At 40.8% G+C, this 20239-nt stretch overlaps 1 protein-coding gene across 3 annotated transcripts in view; it reads left to right on the forward strand.

Annotated features, from left to right (window-relative positions):
* TRMT9B (tRNA methyltransferase 9B (putative)) overlaps window positions 1–20239 on the forward strand; it is a 98405-nt gene that overhangs the window by 51646 nt on the left and 26520 nt on the right. For all 3 annotated transcript variants that reach the window (XM_027676450.1, XM_027676448.1, XM_027676449.1), the window contains exon 3: window positions 19209–19361. The gene's annotated coding sequence lies outside the window, so the exon portion shown is untranslated. The remainder of the gene's footprint in view (window positions 1–19208; window positions 19362–20239) is intronic.

Genomic DNA, 20239 nt, shown 5'->3' on the forward strand with positions numbered 1-20239 from the left:
GCACAGACCAGTCATTTTGAGTTCATAGAATCATAGAATCAGTTGGGTTGGAAGGGACCTCCAAGATCATCAAGTCCAACCCTTGATCCAAAACCTCCATGGTTACTAGACCATGGCACTAAGTGCCACATCCAGTCTTATCTTAAAGGGATAAGGGACGGAGAATCCACCACCTCCCTGGGCAGCCCATTCCAATGCCTGATTACCCTCTCTGTAAAGAATTTCTTCCTAATATCCTAAACCTCCCCTGGCACACTTAAGACCATACCCTCTTGTCTTACTGATAGTTGACTGGGAGAAGAGACCAACCCCCACCTGGCTACAACCTCCTTTCAGGGAGTTGTAGAGAGTGATGAGGTCTCCCGTGAGCCTCCTCTTCTCCAGGCTAAACAACCCCAGCTCCCTCAGCCTCTCCTCATAGGACTTGTACTCAAGTCCCTTCACCAGCCTCGTTGCTCTTCTCTGGACCTGCTCCAGCACCTCGATATCCTTTCTGAACTGAGGGGCCCAGAGCTGGACACAGTACTCCAGGTGACAAGTTACCTAGCACAGAAGTGGACTAGTAATGCAGCTCCCCTTTCAGAGTATCCTATTGATATTTTCCCCAGATATAAAAGGATTTCTGAAAAAAAAAAAGTGTCCCTAGCCTGAAGAAAACCTCAAAGTGTAGCATGCTGGCAAGGAATATAGAACAGTTTGCACTGAAGCTATAAAGGATCATACAACTTCCATTCAGCATTTGGGATAACTTTGAAAAACTTTTTGTTGTGCTAAACCCCAACTCTAAGGAAACAAAGACAATTACAAGAGTGCAAGTGCTTCAGAAAATGACTTTTGAAGATACTGTCAGGAAAGGCATAAAGGAGGATGTCATCACACACTTGGATGATGGGTATTGGTGATTGGTTTTTACTATTTAAAAGATGCGTAAGTGTGGCACTTAGTGACACTATTTAGTGGTGGACTTGGCAGTGCTGGGTTAATGGTTGGACTCAATGAACTTAGAGGTCTTTTCCAACCTAAATAATTCTATGATTCAGTAATTCTATTTTTCCATGTATTGTCCTTGTTCTTACAGAAGAGGGAGAACCGAGGAGAGCTGATAGAAGTGGCTAAGCTTACATGAAACTCTTATATTAGAACAATAGCTGATGATGGACTTAAGGGTGGCTTGCGAAAGATTTTGTTTTGAATATGAGCTTGTCTTATTTAAATAGGGGGCTTTTACCTTGAGGAAGGGAAATCACATGGTATACAGTCCTACAGATTGTGGTCTTTCGGAAACAGTCTAATCCTACATTGCCAGTACAGTCTCTTGGCTAGCTCAGCTATCATCAACTCTCACACTTGAATGGAAGCCCAGGACTTGCAATACTTTAAAAAATTACCCATGATGTTCTGATGTTCAATGGATATTAGCTAAACCTTCTCTACTCCATTTTTCGTCTCTTTCCTTTCTACTTTGTGTCTTCATTATTTTTCCAAATGTTATGGTTCTTATGGGCCATATGGTTCTTGTTTGTAGGTGTGATGCCAAACCTGTGGGTTTTTTTAGTACATTTTAGAGCATTTTCATAATGTTAAGTAAACATAATAGGGCATAATTCCCTCTTAACTTTGAAGTCACTTTAGAGCATCTAAGTGTTGGATTGATTTGGCCTTCCCTTCTCTCTTGGGTGTTATGTCCATAGTAATTTTTAGGTTCTTCCCTCTCTTTTTCTCACTCACTTCTTGCATACTGCTGTAGAATAAAAAAAAAATTGTTGAATGTTCAGAACTACTATTATTTATTGTGTTTTATTATTTTAAGTGATAAATTCATATACAAAAGAATATTAATGAGACCAAATTGACTTTAAGTGTTCTCTAATTATTCTTGGAGAGTATATTTCTGTCCTCTAGCTATACTGGAAAGGAATTACTTCCCATGTCCTCTATTTTGGGCTAAAATCTGTCACCTTTAAAATCATAAGAAGTTTACCTTTTACTTCAAAGTACTACACTGCTTTAAAGAGTGAACCAACGCTTCCTCAGCTAGAACAAAATAATATTATCACTGTTTATTTTTTTACATCCACCTGACATAAAAATTACGTATTAGACAAGAAGAGGGTAGATAATATACAGTGACCTGTTAGCATGGTAGGATGGCTAATGTTTTAAGTAGCAATAATAAAATTAATGAACTTTTTAATCATATTAACGTATTTAAAGCCATTTCTGCTGCTAATTCAATCTTGTACCAATCATAGTTTATCCAGGTAAAAAAATTTGTCCTTTTCAAAGTCCAAGTAGAAAATTTAGGAGACAAATCAGCTTGTCTTTGGCTTCCACAGAAAGCTGCTTATTTTGCCTCATGCACAGTGCTGGATATGTGCACTGAAGAAGATGCAGTTTGCTTTTGCCAGATAATGCCAAGCTTCCAAGTAAAAAAATTACAGTTCTTATTTAAATTTGATACCACATTTAGAAATATTATTGACCCCAATGTAAGGTTTGTGCAATCTTAGAGTACTTTGATCCAAATGTAAGCCAATGGCTGCAGTGTTTAGAAGTATTCTGTTCAATAAATTTCTGTGAAGTCTCCTTGGAAGTCTATTGAAAATGAACTCATTCCTTAAGTTGTTTTCAAAAATTATACTTTGCTCAAAAACTTGATGGTTTTTGTATTTATGGATATCATTAATATTTTCATGTATAAAAAATAAAAATGGAGATGCCTTGAGGGTTTCAAGGATTTGTGATTATTATTGAAGATCCTTATGTACAGCAATGAAAATAAGTGACTAAATTTACCAGTAGAGGAACTGAAGAAAATTAACATGCTGTCAGCTGCAGTATATCAAAGCTGGTGTGCAGTGGATAACTCTTTTGACAATTTTTTTTTGTCATGAAACTCTGGGTCAGAAACAGCAACATTTATTTGTCTACAGCACAAAACATGTATTTGTGTACATTGTATTTGGTATTATGACAAAGGCAAAATGCCCATGGATCAGGTATATATATTTATATAGTCTTCTTTATTAGAAAGTAAGTTCTTAATTAACCTTGTAGATGGAATAGTGGCAGTGGAAGGTCACAGTCTAGCCCCACTGTTCTCAACACAGTTCTCTCAGGTTTACAGTGGGATAGGCAGGGATACAGGTGCTCTATGAGCAGGATCAGCTCATGGGAATATCAGACATTACGCCTTATTTCTTCTCATTATCTGGTGGCCTAAGGGAGCCATGTTGGTATAATGAGACCAAGGACACTAGATAATTTTGATATGCTTAAATATCTCCATTCCAGAAGAAGGTACTTGTTTTTATTAAAGTAGATACAATATGCAATTTAGTTGATAATAGCAGCATTGAGCCCTGAAGTTAAGCAACACAGCTAAGGAAGGGCTGTGCAGCAAAACATGTTTCATGTCTGTAAGCACAGACTTCAAAAACCACCTCTTCCTCTGAAATCTCTTGAAGATTGCCATCTAAAGGGAAATGTATATAACTGAGCTGAATACTGGATATTTTCAAAATGCATGGGAGAATCACAGTAATGTAAGAAGGAGTTACCCTAAGATTCTTGCATTTATAATTGTTCTGCAAGAATCACCTTTTCCCTCAGGAAGGCGGCAGTAATCATGATGTGCCCTCAAGAAAGATATCCAAATATCCGGGCATATCTCCTGCAACTCTACGTCTGATTGTTCATTTTCACTATCTTCTTGTAATAGCATTTCTATTTTGCAGAACAGTGAAGATAACTCATGGAGGAATTGTATTCCAATCATGCTAACATCCATTCACACAGCTGCTTAAAAGGATTTTAACAGACGATACTTGTTCACTAGGATGCCTCAATAAATTGTGATTCTGCAAAATGTAGACACATGAAAATCTTCATGCATGTGAACTGCTTCACTTGAATAGTGACTATCATTCAACAGTTACAGAGCTAAGTTCATGACTTTTTAGTCCTGTAAATTTGGTAGTTATTTCTCTAGTGTTGGTAGTTCTGACTTCGGAGTGATTGAAGGGGAGCAAAGAGTAAATCTAGGCTTTCAAAGCTTAATTCTACAGGTCCTTAGTGCTTTCAAATACAAAGGTCAGCAAAATATTTCCTTATGTGTTTTGATGTTGGAATATCGTATTTTCCTCTGATCACTAGATGTGGCCTTGTGTCCATACTGTAGGACTGCTGTACATTAATCAGGAGTGTAGTGGGACATGTTGGAGAAGCAGCAGGAAGAAATCTGTTGCCTCTTGCCCACTTCTTCAATGAAGGTATTCTGAAGCCTGATACGGTATTTTATTTCTGTTTTTGTGTTCTCTCACTTTGACAGGGAAGTTTCTCTTGGGTCTGTGGGAGTAAGCAGACATTTTGTGACTTACACATTTCTAAGAGAAGCCATGAGAGTCTACTATTTGTGTACAGTGAGTATAGGCACAACCTGAAATGGGACCTGAATCCCATAACGTAGCCTGAGGCCAATTCTTCTGATGGATGTATATGTCAGAAACATGTGACGAGAAGGAGTTGAGATGAAATGCTGTGTTATAGTTGCCTCTGTTATTCACTGCCAGTTTGGCTTGAAGTGTGTCTGGGCAGGCGCTTTAGTTGAAATGACTGTCAGAGGAGTACAGCTGTTCTGCTTTGAGGGACAGCTCATCTGGAGCAGAATAGATGCTCTGAGCTGGAGCAGAGCCTGAGCTGTGAGACCCAGCTGGATGCTAGCTGGCTTCTTGCTGATCAAACATCTCAAAGTCAGGCATACTGGAAGGTGCAGCAGAGAGACACACAGATGTCTGAATGAGCTCCACCTGGTTCTATTAGCTGGAGTTCAGGGCTGCCAACGGTGACAAGCCTGAAACTCAAAGAGGGACAAGAACAATGTTTCCTTGAAGGGAAAGGAGATGACAGGCTATTTTTGTATACTTTGCTTTTTACCTTAGATAGTGATGTGCTAATACTTGGAACAGACTTGAGGCAGCACTGTGGCCCTAGTCAGTTTGCTGGGAAATAAAAAGCCGTGTCCACATGACTTGGTGACACTGGGTTTGTGTGTTACTCATGCACATCTGTCCTACATCCTGAACTCCTGAAGCTACCCAGGCAACTCCCTATGTAGGTAAGAAGTAAAAGATTCTTAAGGAAACAATAATTCTACAGCAACTGAGGGAAAGGGTCTTCTGGTTATCCTGATTGTGGATCAGAATTAAAGGTAGAGTTTTTTAATAACTAAAATGTTTTAGAATATATGTGTTTGTTCTTTTTAAGCATGATTTATCAAGTTTTAGAAAGCCAAGTTGAATTCTATGTAGAGGTTGTGTGGGAGACCTTTTCTTTTCATGGATTTAGCCACTGATGTTTAATGGCATTAGATAGCATTTAGACACAATTGTCACTGTGTTGTTTGCATTTTTTGGAGACTAGAGAAAGTACTAGATGAACAGGGAGGCTCTGTAACATGTAGCTGTTATGTGTGTAATATGTAGCTGTTAATGTAGTTACCTTGCTGCTTAGCTTGAGCACAACCAAAGTTTCTTTCAGGACTGTCAATAAATCCCTAGGATATGTTATTAAAACTTTGATAAGAACCCATGAGTAATTAATTTCCAGACAATATCCAATGAGGGGGAACCCTAGGATTTCTTAAAATTAAAATACTGCACAGAGAATTGGATGAAATATTGTAAAAAGCATTTGGAATACTGTGAAGAACTTTATGACACAGATCACAGCAAACTGACGTCTTTCTTTTTTCCTATGATGTATTTTCATGTAGTAAATGAATATAATATGTAAATGTGGTCCTTTATTGTACATTTAGAAGTGCCTGTGTAGTCTTCACCACTAGCAGGATTCCAGCAGATCCTCAGCTCCCATGAAAAGAAACATATAGCTCATACCTGAAGCATGGTATAGAAATTGAGATCTATTTCCCTGTAAAGTTCATTTTTTCCATGAGTTAGCTACAGCCTCCTCATTACCTCCTCTATTTATTACCTTTTTTACCTCACTCTGTGTCTCAATTCCAGAAGACTTTTTGTGTATATCCTGTTGAGACCCTTTCCTCAGATTCAGAAGCAGCTGCTGCATCTATCTAGTAATTTTTACAATTCTTATTGAGGAAAAATAGGCTGTCCTGCTCATTGTTGACATGCAAACCATGACATATTGCAATTAAAATCTTCCTCACTGCTTCTCTCCCATGGAAAATGCTGGAAAATAGCAGGTAGGCTATCAAGGCAAATTAGTCATATTAAGAATTTTGTCTGCTTTAGTTGAGATTGGGCAAAGAAAATACTGGTTTGAATGGCAGATGATGTATAAGATATGATTTTTTTTTTGTTTAAGGAAAAATAAATCCCATTAGCCCATCAGTTCCAAACTTATAAAAGGTCTGAGGACTTTCATTTTTTTCCACTGTGAATTACATATTTATGTTCAAATCTATTGGACATTAAGAAGAGAAGAAATCAAAACAACTTGTCAGGAATGTCAGTTTCTGTTCAAGAAAGCTTCATTGCAGTGGTTACAATTCTATTACTTCCCAGCATGCCAAAGCAATCAGAAGAGCTTGAAAAAGCAAACACACATTTTAAAATGATTATTCTTCCTTGAATGTCTCCAAGATTCTTTAAATAGCAAAAGCCACATTTGGATTTTTCTAAACTTCTGTTCATGAGGCTCTATTATGTTGGATTTAAATAGGCTACATACAATAGCTTTTTATTTTTGTAAAGTACTATGAGGCCAGTCAGAGCCAGACAATGTAATTAGCATTTCTTATTCCCTGGACAGTCCCAGTAAGGCTGTTACTAACTACGATAACATCATGGAGAATGACTCAGATAAACTGGTAGATAATTTTCCATTGTAATTGGATGCATAATTTCTAGCATAAAATAAGGCAAATAATTAATGGCTCATATTTTATTTAAAATATTTAAACCTTATTAACTCTTTCAGATAATTTGACAGAAATAATGAAATGAAACTGAAGTGTAAAACTCTAATTGCTGGATATTATCAATTAAGAAATTATATATTTTTACTAAGATGCTAATGTGAGCTTTAAAAATCAGCTTATGTAGTGGGGTAAGACAGAAAATTTAGACTAATACTCTGGCAGAGTAGAAGGCAATATTCTGGCAAAGACAGAAGGCAATGTCCCTTAGCAAAGGGACTTTGGCTAAGAATACAGAGGGGTTTCTTCCTTCAGACAGATGTAGTGCTCATTATTGAAAACTCTGCTCTTTTAGACATTTATCTGTCTCATGGCACTAACAATTTGGCATCTGGTGAGATTTAACCACATAAGGATGGCATTCATAGAAGATAGTACATGGCTCTTGTCCTTAGCTGGCTTCTGGAAAATGTGAATAATGGGTTTTGTGGTTTTAGGGGAAAAAACAATCTGCCTCTTCCTAGGAGTTAGATTTCCAAATGTAAACTATTTGGATCTTTACCTATAGAGAATTTTCTGGAAAAGCCTAATCACATTATTTCGAAAATTCAGTCTTATATTCAGAGAATCAATAAAGCTGTCTTTCAATGTTCATCTGACACAATCTTCTTGGTAAATATATTAAGCCCTGTGTGTTGCAGTTCTGCTCAAGATGGTGAGCAAAGGGTTAGATATCGATGTTAGAGCCATTAGGGACTTACAATATATAGACAGGCAGACAAGGCTAAAACAAATGACTTGTATCCCAAGAGTAATGGCCATTGCTGAAAATGCAACCTAGAACATTTGTGGTAGGAAGCAAGGGTTGAAAAAAGCAGTCTGAGGCTGTACAACAGGATGTTGTCCCTCAGAAACCACCACAGGGACAGGAAGTTACAAGAGAACTGTTCTGCCAGATTTTAAAATAAGGATTTTTATCTGCAGCTACAACCGAAGTTGCTTCTCTTTTCAAGAATGTTACTGAAAACTCTCTAGAAGATGAGAAAACTGACATTTCTTTGTTTCTTTGCTTTATGCTAAATGGATGTAGCTGTCTACAGTGAAATTACTTATGCATCTGTAGATCGCTTCATAGGGGACATCTTTATAACTAAACTGCTTTGAAAAGTAATGACTAAAGAATGTGATATTTCAACATGTTTCTGTTCTCCTTTTCTTTTATAGAACCATAGAATCAGTGAGGTTGGAAAAGACCTCCAAGATCGAGTCCAATCATTGGCCCAGTACCACTGTGTTTACCAGTAAACCATATCCCCAAGGGTCACATCCACCACCTTTTGGACATTTCCAGGGATGGAAATCCACCACTTCCCTGGCCAGCCTGTTCCAGTGTTTGACAAACCTTTCCAGAAAAACTTTTTCCTAGTATCCAATCTAAACCTCCTCTGGAGCAACTTGAGGCTATTTCCTCTGGTCCTGTCACTTGTTACCTGGGAGAAGAGACTGACCCCCCACCTGGCTTCAACCTCCTTTCAGGTGGTTGTAGAGAGCAATAAGGTCCCCCCTGAACCTCCTGTTCTCCAGACTAAACAACCACAGCTCCCTCAGGCTCTCCTCGTAAAACTTGTGCTGCTCTTCACTAGCTTCCTTGCACATCTCTGGACACACTCCAGCACCTCAGTGTCTTTCTTGTAGTGAGGGACCCAAAACTGAATACAAGATTTGAGGTACAGCCTCACCAGTGCCAAATACAGGGGGATAATCCCTTCCCTGGTCCTGCTGCTCACACTGTTACTGACACAAACCAGGATGCCACAGTCCTTCTTGGCCACCTGGGCACACTGCTGGCTCATGTTCAGCCCAATGTCGACCACCCCCGAAGGTCCTTTTCTGCTGGGCAGCTTTCCAGCTACTCTTCTCCAAACATGTAGTATTGTATAGGGTTGTTGTGACCCAAGTGCAGGACCCAGCTCTTGGTCTTATTGAATCTCATACCATTGGCCTTGCCCCATCAATCCAGCCTGTCCAGATCCCTCTGCAGAGCCTTCTTGCCCTCCAGCAGATAAACACTCCCACCCAACTTGGAGTAATCTGTGAACTGACTGAGGCTGCACTCAATCCCCTTGTACAGATTGTCAATAAAGACATAAAACAGGACTGGCCCCAACACTGACCCCTGGGGAACACACTAGTGACTGGCTGTCAACTGGATGTAACTCTGGTCACCACCACTCTCTGGGCCTGGCCATCCAGCCTGTTTTTCACCCAGTGAAGCGTATACCCATCCGAGCCATGAGCAGGCAGTTTCTCCAGGAGAATGCTATGGGAGACAGAATCAAAGGCTGTGCTGAAGTCTACTGTCATAGAAGGCAATCATGTTTGTCATGCAGGACCTGTCTTTCTGATGGTTGGGTCTGATCCTTTGGTTGTCCTGTATGTGCCACATGATGGCACTCAAGATGATCTGTTTCAAAACCTTCACTGGCACTGAAGTCAGGCTGACAGACCTGTAGTTCCCCAGATCCTCCTTCTGACCCTTCTTGTAGATGGGCATCTGATTTACTAAACTCCAAAAAATGGGGACCTCTCAGTTAGCCAGGACTGCTAGTTAATTATGGAAACTGGTTCAATGAGCACTTCCACCAGCTCCATTAGTATGCTTGGGTGGATCCGATCTAGCCCCATGAACTTGTGTGGGTCTAAGTGGTGTAGCAAGTTGTTGACCATTTCCCTTTGAATTATGGGGACTTCATTTTGCTTCCCATTCATGTGTCCAGCTCAGCGGGCTGGATACTCTGAGAACTGGTCTTACTGAGGCAAAGAAGACATTATGTACCTCAGCCTTTTCTTCATCCTTTGTCACTGTGTTTCCCTCTGCATCCAGTAAAGGCTGGAGAGGCTTCTTGTGTTGCTGATGTTATTTATAGAAACATTTTTTATTGTCTTTTACTGCGATAGCAAGATTAAGTTCTAGTTGGACTTTGGCCCTTCTAATTTTCTCCCTGCATAATATCACAATGTCCTTGAAGTCCTTCCAAGTTGCCTGTCCCTTCTTCCAAAGGTGATACAAATGAGTATTCCAACAAAAGAATAGACCAAACTTGCCACATCAGCGGTAATGACAGCAAAGACTCTTCTTTAGATCAGGTGGCACCATACTTCTTATGGTCAAGGAAAATAACTTTCTCTGTCTAGCCTTTAAGGACGTTATATTTTCTTTTTTGAGATGGTCCTTCCTAAGAAGTTTATATGTACCACTTCCCCTTCCATCTTTGCTGGTAAGCCTATGTAAGTGTTTCATATAAAGCAGAGCCAGCTTTTCTGGATCTGTAAAAAGGCATATTTTACAAAGGCATATCTCAAAGTTCTGAAAGGATTTTTGTTGATCTGAGGAACAAATTGGTCAGAGATGGCAAAGAATGCCTTCATGTGTTATTGTAAATGATTTATGAACCCTGGGTTTTCATGTCAGGTTAAAAATTCGTATGAACATTAGATTTAAAATTTAATTATCTGAAGTAGCAGAAGCACTTCTTCAGGCTTGTAACTGGGCAGATATATAGCACTCTACACAGCAAGGGAGACTTGAGACTTGTGTTCAGATCATCAGATGTATTAAGTACCCTACTCTGATTGACAGAGTCTAAATTTGGTCCTTGGATAAACAACTTGGTCTCTCCGAATTATTCATCCAAATACGAACTATGTCAATAATTTATGTTTACTCTCAAACAGCTGATTTTGCTAAATTTCTTTAGACAGGTTTGATTTGGTAACCAGTAACAACTTATCTAGGAAGCACTACTGAATGTGAGTGATGATAGTGAAATCTGACTCTGCATTTGCTTTTTGCTATCTTTCTGGTTTTGGAAGAAGTATAAAACAGTACTCTTGCACTTAATTGTCTTTTTTACTCAAATCAGATAGCTTTGTTGGGGCTATATTCCGCTTACTTGACCAGAGTCATCTGAGCACATCATTGGAGCACATTAAACATGTGCTCCAATTTTATTTGTTGAATCAACCTTTTAGCAGACAGTATGAGACACCCCTGGAAGGCAGATGATCCCACCTTTTTTAGAGTGGAACAAGTTGCCCAATGGAGCTACCTGCTATCCATATCAGAGTATGGACTGTTAGGTAGGTAAGTACACCTGGTCAGACAGTTAGTTTTAGCTACCAAGTTAACAGAGATTAATCCATCAGAGGTGTCTTTTTTTTTTAATTGAAATGCTAAATAGGGACTTATAAGGTCCTACTTCTGTACAATAGCAAAATATTGGCAAATAAACTGCTAAGGAAAGATTCTGCTAATATTCTCTTAAATTCTTTCCAAAATAAAATTATTGACAATGTAAGTAAACAGAGTGATCCAATCATGATTTAAAATTTTAACCAAGATGGCAAATAATTTTTTTTAATGTGTGCTTATGGGATTTAATTTGCTAAAATCACTTCCCTGAGATTCCTAGAATAAGAAGGCTAATAAACTGAAAAGTTGCCAAAAGGAATAGTTTTGAAAGAAGTGAGATAAAGGAAAATGAAAATATTTACTAATAAAGACTTCTTACGTAAAAGAGGGAAACCAATAACTGATATGTGTAATGTAAATGTTTATATTTAAAATGTTCTCTGCCAGACTTTGTACAAAATATCAAATATTCAAAGATATTTAAGCTAATTTTTTACCTTACTCCAGATAGTAAAAAATTGCTCCTTGTTGTAGAAGTGAGCATAATAATCACAAGTATGTGCCTAAGTAGAAAGGAATGCACCAAGTTCTGCAATATAGATTTATAGCTCATGGCTTGATGGTGATTTGAGGCATCTTCTGGTAAGTAGGAACTGCTTGTGTAAGAAGAAGCTGCAGGTAAGTGGTGGTATCAAATATTGCACCTTAGTTCTGAGAGAAGATGCTCTGGTTGTCATAGCAATGGCAGTTCTCCTCGTCTTGGCTGACACCTTGTGATTTTTTGATGTTGTCTTCCTCTCCATGGAGCCTTGTTATCTCTGAAAGAAAGGAAGTGTAGCCAGATAAAAACCAGTGCACCCACATCTACTTTGTGGAAGCAAAAGTAATCAGTGAAGCAGCACAACAGTGGCACATTATTGACCAAACTTGGACTGGGTGGATAAAACTTCCTGGCAGCAAAAATCAGTTTCCTAGATGTGGCTTCCTTTGTGAAGACATTATAAAGGCTGTAGTGCTGATTAGAAGGGCCTCTCTGTGGGTGAAAATCTTGTCCCTGTGTCTCCTTGTCTGTTGATGTCCTAGTGGCAGCCTTGGACTGGGAATGTACAGTCTGCTCTCTGGAGATCAGAGAATTCCCATCAGGATAATGGTCCCTAAGAGTGGAGAGTGTTACATGAAGAACCTGCCTGCCACTGACCAACAAGTAGTTTGTGTTTCAGACCAATAATTTTTCTCCAATTGAGGCAAATTCTTTCAAAACTTGCCATCTCTTCTACTGAGAGTAGACAAACACATAACCATTGCTGAAATGCAATTTTTTCTGTAGAGCCCTGAAAATTCTTGGAAGTAAAACAGTAATAACAATAAACTTGTGGGGTTTGGAAGTGTAACACAGGCTCGGGTTTCCTTTTCCCTGTGTACAGTCACTTCAGAAATGCGTGCTGCCTGTATTGGGAACAGCCAGTCAGTCCTTTTTGAGCTAAGCCTGTACATAGCACCTTAGGGTGATCCTTTGATCTTGACAACCGTACATCCTGCATGCAACACCAGCACGAGCTCTGGAAGAGTTTGTTCATATGATATTCCTCCATGAGAGTACCACTTTCTCTCAAGACTCCTAAATAAGGTCACCAATACTTATGGAAAAGTTACAGAAACTTAAGGATATGCTTAAAAGGTGTGACACAATCTACCTTTCTGCCACAAGGCTGAATTCAGCTCCTACATCCTGGGGTAGAGGGCCTTTTGGGCTGGAATGTCCACTAAACTGATCTCCAGTCTCAGATAAAAGTTTGAGGTGTGAGAGCTGAGCTGAGTAGACAAGGCACAATCATGGGACTACTGACTGATGCTATAACCCTCATACTACGCAATGCTTGAAGAGTGTTTCATGATATGTACAGATTGAAAGTCTGTTTAGAACAGAAAACTACAGTTAAATGAACAAGTGGAACACGTATGCAAAGTAAAAACATTTTATTTGTAACAATACCAAGCAGAAACTAGGGAAATTAGCATGGCTCTTGGAGAAGAGCACTGAAAATTTCTGATTGTTTGTTTCTATTATTAAAATATGGCATATACATTTATATGATATAAAGCGAACTGTGGAGTAATATAAGTAATACAAGAACTACTGATGCTGTGAAGTTGTATTAAAACCCAACAAATTACATGCTTCTGGGGGGAGGGGTTCTGGCAGACCGTGGGGTCCCCAGACCAGCAGGAGGGTGGGCGGGGCAGTCCTGCTTGGAGGGTCACGGGTGGGCAGTGCGAGGGAAGACCTGTAGTAACACGGTGGGGGAAGGTAAGGTCAGGGTGGGTAATGGGTGTTTCTGGGGGTTGGGGGGCTTAGGCTGGGCTGGGACCATGGGAGGTACCCGAGCCCTGGGTGGGTGTGGGGACTGGAACGGTTTGTTTTAGCTCACCTGCGGCTACTGCCCAGGAATGGTTTGTTTTGGAAGTATAGCGTCCTGAAAGGGTGCTCAGGGCAAGGGAATGTCCCTGGGAATTTCCCTGGGTTTGAGTATAGGTGGCTGGGGGAAAAGTAGGGGGTGAAAGGCTTGCCCTAACCATTTTAGTAGGGAAATAGCTTGTGTGCCCCTATGAGATTGAGAGCTATGCTGGCGATGGTACATGCCTTCATCAGGGTCTCCCATGCCAGACAGGTCAAAACTGAAGGGACATAAAAAATGTGTCCATGGGCAAGATGGGCTCACTAGCCTTCAGGCAGTCATCCTAGGAGGACAACTCTAATTCCAAACCCAGGCAGATAGAGCTCGCTTAGCCTTGTAAGGCCATCCATCTAAGAGAAGGACACTCTAATTAAACCTATGTCCTAAGGACCTCGCTGTCAGTGTCCAAGCTAACTAGGCCCTGGCAGATGAACCTTAAGATTAAAGAGTGGGTCTGGTTCTGCGCATGTTGCACAGAAATCCATTGCGCAGGCTCGAGGGTGATATCCACATTTGTAAAGCCCTGTAGCTATGGGCGAGGGTTGAAACGGCAGGTGAAAGGTGCACTGGAAGCTGCAGACCCAACCCTGCATACAGGCAGTTCAGGACATTGGTCGCCTGAGACTGACCCCAGAGATGACCCCAGTCTCTTTGGGCAGCATCCTGAATGACCAAGCAGCCTTTTTCAAGGAGAGCACTGCTTGCTCCACTCAGAGAGGGGCCTAGAAAAGGTGGCCTAAACAAAGCTTATCTCCACCCTTCACTCGGTTTGTTAACTGCGGCCAACAGGCATCTTCTGATGTGGTCAAACAAAGTCTAAGAAACAAAGGCATACACCTACCTTCAAAGATATACCCAAATTGACACTCGCATGCTGGAACGTCAGAACCATGCTTGATACTGTGAATAGTGGATGTCCTGAGTGTCGTTCTGCCCTGATTGCCCATGAACTGTCAGGTCTCAACATCGACATAGCTGCTCTCAGTGAAGTCCGTCTCCACGAGGAAGGCAGCCTTAGAGAACATGGTGCTGGTTACACACTCTTTTGGTCAGGTAAGCCCAGAACCGAAAGGCATCTTTCAGGAGTTGCCTTCACGATTAAAAACTCTGTTGTCCCTAAACTTGAAAATCTGCCAACAGGTGATTCTGATTGCATTATCTCCTTAAACCTTCCACTACACAACAAGCAACATGTTGTCCTCTCTAGTATATATGCCCCAACTCACCAAGCTGACCCTGCTGAAAAAGATAAATTTTATACTGACCTGCACCGCCTTACCCAAAAGATTCCTGCAGATTATAAGATCATTATCCTTGGTGATTTCAACGCCAGAGTAGGAAAGAACTCTGAAACCTGGAAAGGAGTTTTAGGCAAGCATGGTGTTGGAAACTGCAATGATAATGGACGCCTTCTGCTAGAATTCTGTGCGGAGCAACAGCTCACCATCACTAACACTATCTTTCAGCAGAAAAATAGTCTGAAGACAACCTGGATGCATCCTAGATCTAAGCATTGGCACCTTGTTGATTATGTCTTGGTGCGACAGAGAGATGTTTGCGATGTCCATTGTACTGGTGTGATGCCTAGTGCAGAATGCCAAACAGATCATTAATTGTGTGCTGTAAACTTAACTTCAACCTTAAGTTCAAACCTAAAAGGGGCAGTATCCCAAGGAGGAGACTCCAAGTTAACAATCTTCAAACAGCCACAGTGAGAGACAGATTCCAGGCAAATCTTCAAACTAGGCTTGAAAATCATTCTATAGATCCCTCTCCTGAAACACTTTGGCAACATATTAAAAATAGCATCCTGCAGTCCTCTGAAAAATCCTTAGGGTTCTTCTTCAAGAACAAGGACTGGTTTGATGAAAACAATCAATAGATCCAGGAATTGTTGAGGAAGAAGAGAACTGCTCACCAAGCACACCTTGCACTGCCATCCTGTCAGGTAAGAAAACTCCAACAGAAACTTCGTGACATCCAGAACAAGTGGTGAATCAATCTAGCAGAAAAAACTCAATTATGCGCAGATATGGGTGATTACGGAGGATTCTATGAGGCCTTGAAAACAGCATACAGGCCTACATACCAGGTCCAAAGCCCTCTACTCAGCGCAGATAGTCAAATGCTTCTGATAGATAAAACCTCCATTCTGAATTGATGGTCTGAACACTTTCAGACTCTTGTCAGTACTAGCCGTGTAGTCCAAGACTCAGGTATTCAGTACATTACACAACAACCGGTGAAGAATGAATTGGATATTGCCCCTACTATGGGAGAAACTCTTAAGGCCATATAGCAGGTGAAAACTGGCAAGGCAGCTGGGGTTGATGTAATTCCACCTGAAATCTGGAAACATGGGGGCCAAGCACTCCATGCTAAATTTCACAAGTTTGTGGTGCGCTGTTGGGAACTAGGCAAACTTCCATGAGACCTTCGAGATGCAGTCATCATCACCTTGTATAAGAAGAAAGGACATAAATCAGACTGTTCAAATTACCGTGGTGTTACTCTGCTCTCCATTGCTGGCAAAATCCTGGCAAGAATACTTTTGAGCAGACTAATACCCGCTATAGCAGAAGCAATTCTACCTGAAAGCCAATGTGGTTTCAGAGCCAACAGGAGTACCACAGACATGGTATTTGTTCTCAGACAACTGCAAGAGAAGTGTAGGGAACAGAACAAAGGTCTCTATGTAACCTTTGTTGGCCTCACCAAGGCTTTCGATACTGTGAACAGAAAAGGTCTGTGGCAGATTTTGGAATATTTAGGTTGTCCCCCCAAGTTCCTTAAAATGATCATCTTACTTCATGAGGATCCACGCAGCCAAGTCAGATATGGCGATGCACTTTCTGAACCCTTTCTAATTACCAGTGGTGTGAAACAAGGCTGCGTTCTCGCTCCTACCCTATTCACAGTCTTTTTCAGTATGATGCTCCAAAGAGCCACGGCAGACCTTGATGATCAGGACGGTATCTACATTTGATACCGTACTGATGGAAGCCTATTCAACCTAAGGCGACTGAAGGCCCACACTAAGACCTTAAATCATCTTGTCTGGGAGCTGCTTTATTCTGATGACGCTGCCCTTGTTACCCACACAGAAGCAGCTCTGCAGCATTTAACATCTGCTTTGCAGACGCTGCTGAGCTTTTTGGACTGGAAGTCAGCTTAAAGAAGACAGAAGTTCTCTATCAACCCGCACTTCAGGAAGTCTTCCATCATCCCCATATCACCATTGGCGAATCAGAGCTTAAATCAGTCCAGCAGTTTAATTACCTAGGTAGCCTCATCTCCTCAGATGGTAAGATTGACAGAGAGATAGACAACAGGTTAGCAAAGGCATATAGAGCTTTTGGAAAACTCCATAAAAGAGTTTGGCAAAATAAACACCTGAAGAAAAGTACAAAGATCAGTGTTTACAGAGCCATTGTGCTGTCTACTCTTTTATATGGATCCGAATCGTGGGTCATCTGCTGCCACCACCTGCGACTCCTAGAACTCTTCCATCAACGCTGTCTCCACACAATCCTAAACATCCACTGATCAGATTATGTGACCAATACATCTGTTCTTGAACAAGCAGCAGTCACAAGTATTGAGGCCATGTTGCTGAGAACACAGCTGTGTTGGGCAGGGCACATCTCAAGGATGAAGGACCACCGCCTCCCTAAGATCCTGCTTTATGGTGAACTTGCCACCGGCTGCCACAAGAGAAGAGCCCCAAAGAGAAGATACAAGGACTCCCTGAAACAACATCTCAGCCTTGGCCATATTGATCAACGTAACTGGTCTACTCTGACCTCCAATTGGGAGGTCTAGAGACACACTATCTTTAATGCTGCTGCTTCCTTTGAGAATGCACACAGGATCACTCTCGAGGAGAAAAGACAATGCAGAAAGAATCATGTCTTGCCGATACCACCTAAGGAGTCTTTCTGCTGTGCCTTTTGCAACCAGACATGCCTATTTCGTATTGGCCTTTTTAGCCACCAGTGCACTTGTAGCAAGTGTGGGTAGAGCCCTTCCCAAATCTTCGTTTGTGAAGCCTAGCTATGATGACATGCTTCCACAAATATGTAAAGTTCATCGCTGTGTAATATACCAAGGAAAGCAAGTCAAATTTCTAGTTGTGCTGATTGTAAGCACTTATTAAAGCAGCACAAGAATCTTAATGGGCACTTCACCTTAGTAGCAAGTGCAAATTTGGGAACAGAGTCTGGTCTTGTGATTCTTACTCTGAATTGACCGAAAAGAACATTTTTTTTTAAATATTCATAAATCCTATATTTTGCCATCTGTTCTGCTTTCTGAACTCTGGCTGAGTTCAGAATAGGTCTGAGTAGATCTCATATTGACTAAAGGGATCTTAGAGATTCACTCAAATGAAGACAGTAGGGTTCAGTTCATTAGACTAAGTATAGACTTCAGTGCCATTTGTGATGACCTAAGGGATCCTGCCAGGCCTCCACAAACTGCTACAGAAGGGCACAAATCTTGTACATTTCCAACATTGTATTTTCCAGTCTTGTGGGGGTATTTCAGGTGCACAGTCCCCTCTCTGTAGCCATCTAAACTATCTTTATTTGTGAGGAAATACTTGTAACTTAGGTTATATAACTAAACATATCTTCAAACAGATGGCTCAGCAGCATCCATTTGTCTGATTTAGTGGGAATTGTATATGTCGTCCAAGTGCAGAGATGTGGTTAGCAAGCTCTAAAAATCTGCACTGTGGATGCAGAACTAGTGCAGAGCTATGTGACAAGTGTGATTGGTAGTGGTTAAACTGGTAGAAGCAAAATAATTTACTGTGTAAGCATATCCAGAGAAGGTTGAAGTCTGCATTACAGTAAGAAGATAGTCATGAGATAGCTATAAGGATTGTGAATGATACATGATCATAATGCTGTACAAGCAGAAACACATTTTCTAGCTGTAGAAAATAGGAAATAAGAGCAGGAATGTTCTTCTTGCCATAGTGTTCTTTTAGTCACAGCTTTATTCCTCCTTCTGGTTTTTAACTAACTCATTAATTTCCATGAGTGAGCAGCTTTCAGAGCTTGTTGTCCGTTAAGGTGATTAGCAATTGCCTCAATGTAATCTACTGGATCTGGAAAGAAAAATCTGTTTTCTGGCATGTCTTACATGGCTTTTGTTTGTGAGGGGTGGATATGCCTGAGCTGAAGCCTCATCAGAGATAGCAGGACATAGGATTCTTTTTAGGAAAACAGGATCTCGGTCTATGTCTATACCAGCAAGGATTAAAGAAAAGCAGGGGCTTGGGCTCAGCCACTGTACTTCATTGTCAAAGCAGTATAGCTGTTAGCATGCTTCCTGCAGTATTCTGGCAGATGGTGGTTATGATTTTGCCAGACAATTCCTGAGTTTGGCTCAGAGGAGAGCACAGGCTGGGCATTTTTCCTGTAAGGCAGTTCCCTGCTCCTTGTCCCTCTCTGGGAGCAATTACACTCAGCATCTTGACCCTCCCTGGTACAGACCAGACATTTCCCTTCAGATTTTTGTTGCAATTCCTGTCAAAATATAGAAATGCTGACCTAAAATCAACTAGTGCTCAAGAAGAACATTTTACACAGCCTTTCAATTTAAAGATTTTGGGAGTACTGCATTTTAACTACATCTTTCTAACTCCTTATGCCAGGTGCTTTTCCTGCTACTGGTCACTCTCTTAAAGCCTAAAAGCTCCAAGTGAGATCAACAGAGAAACATGTTCGCTTCTCCTCTCTGCTGGCAACAACAGCTTGCTTCCAAAGGAGAAATCTGAAAGTCCTCAGAAAGTGACCTAGCTGTATGGGTAAGTCTAAAACGGTTAGCCATTTCAAAGTTTACTGAAGTTCTGCTGTGTATTTTGGGTGGTCTTACTGGTATTAGGATCCCGCTTCAGAGGTATAAGAAAAGTGAACCTACAGCTTTAGTAAAATAAAGAAAGTGCATCTTCAAGATGAAAAGTGAAATTCAGAAGGACGATTTGTCAACAATTAAGTAGAAACCTCTGTTAAAGACGCAGCTGGAAATTACAGTCAACTCTCTTCAAAATGCAGTTAGTTCCATAATTCCATTTCCCAGTACTAAAACTGCCACCCAAGAAAGCTGTTAGCCAGCAGGATAGCAACTCAATGCTTACTGCCACTGTGACTGCAGTGGGTCCCCCTGTTCAGTGCAGGTCTTTTTGGGAGGAAAGGCTGAGGGAGCTATTACGTGGAATGAAGATAAAAAATTTCTGAGTGAGGTTGTGTTCTTTTCTGCCTAAACCTCAAGTAGCCTGAAATTGGAAGGGGCTGTAATAGCAGTTCAGAAGCCTTGTCAGGATTTTCCCCAAGGCTTTTCTCCTTCTTGGACAGTGTATTGAAAAGTTTCAGATACAGAAAGAGAATAAGGTTCCCAGGACCTAATAATTGACTTAATTCCTATCCAGAGGATAACCTATGGGTGCTTTCATACACCTGCACACCTGCAATTCTGTGGCCTGGGGATGGGGCACAGGGATTTAGGAGAGCAGATTTTGGGTAGTATATGGTATACAGTCTATTCTTCAGCCCCACAAAGACGAGTTCTGAAGACTTTCTGATCGCTGAATCAGACATCTATCATAACATTGGCTGGAGACCCTCTTTTGTGAACAAGGTATTATCTGAAGTTAGAGATGGCCTTTGAGAAAGATATTTGAGGTGT

The sequence above is a fragment of the Neopelma chrysocephalum genome, unplaced genomic scaffold (assembly GCF_003984885.1).
Source record: "Neopelma chrysocephalum unplaced genomic scaffold, ASM398488v2 Primary Assembly neopelma1_42, whole genome shotgun sequence".
In the NCBI taxonomy this organism is placed as follows: Eukaryota; Metazoa; Chordata; class Aves; order Passeriformes; family Pipridae; genus Neopelma; species Neopelma chrysocephalum.